The following is a 738-nucleotide window of genomic DNA, read 5'->3' as shown; positions in this document are numbered from 1 at the left end:
GTGGACGCGTGCGCGTGCTGGCTGTGAGGGGGCGCGCACCCGCCGCCGTGCACGCCTGTGGACGCGTGCGCGTGCTGGCTGTGAGGGGGTGTGCACCCGCCGCCGTGCAGGCCTGTGGACGTGTGCGCGTGCTGGCTGTGAGGGGGCGCGCACCCGCCGCCGTGCAGGCCTGTGGACGTGTGCGCGTGCTGGCTGTGAGGGGGCGCGCACCCGCCGCCGTGCAGGCCTGTGGACGCGTGCGCGTGCTGGCTGTGAGGGGGCGTGCACCCGCCGCCGTGCAGGCCTGTGGACGCGTGCGCGTGCTGGCTGTGAGGGGGCGTGCACCCGCGGCCGTGCAGGCCTGTGGACGCGTGCGCGTGCTGGCTGTGAGGGGGCGCGCACCCGCCGCCGTGCAGGCCTGTGGACGTGTGCGCGTGCTGGCTGTGAGGGGGCGCGCACCCGCCGCCGTGCAGGCCTGTGGACGTGTGCGCGTGCTGGCTGTGAGGGGGTGTGCACCCGCCGCCGTGCAGGCCTGTGGACGTGTGCGCGTGCTGGCTGTGAGGGGGCGTGCACCCGCGGCCGTGCAGGCCTGTGGACGCGTGCGCGTGCTGGCTGTGAGGGGGCGTGCACGCGCGGCCGTGCACGCTCTGCGCCTGCGCTGGTGCGTTAGTCGCTGCCCGGGGAAGCGTCGCTGTGCGGTGACGGTAAAGTCCTGCGGCGTGACCCGGTGCGCTCGAAGACGCCGGTGCTTCCCGGGGA

Source organism: Vulpes vulpes, chromosome 3, assembly GCF_048418805.1.
Source record: "Vulpes vulpes isolate BD-2025 chromosome 3, VulVul3, whole genome shotgun sequence".
NCBI lineage: Eukaryota > Metazoa > Chordata > Mammalia > Carnivora > Canidae > Vulpes > Vulpes vulpes.
This window is presented reverse-complemented; position numbering follows the sequence as displayed.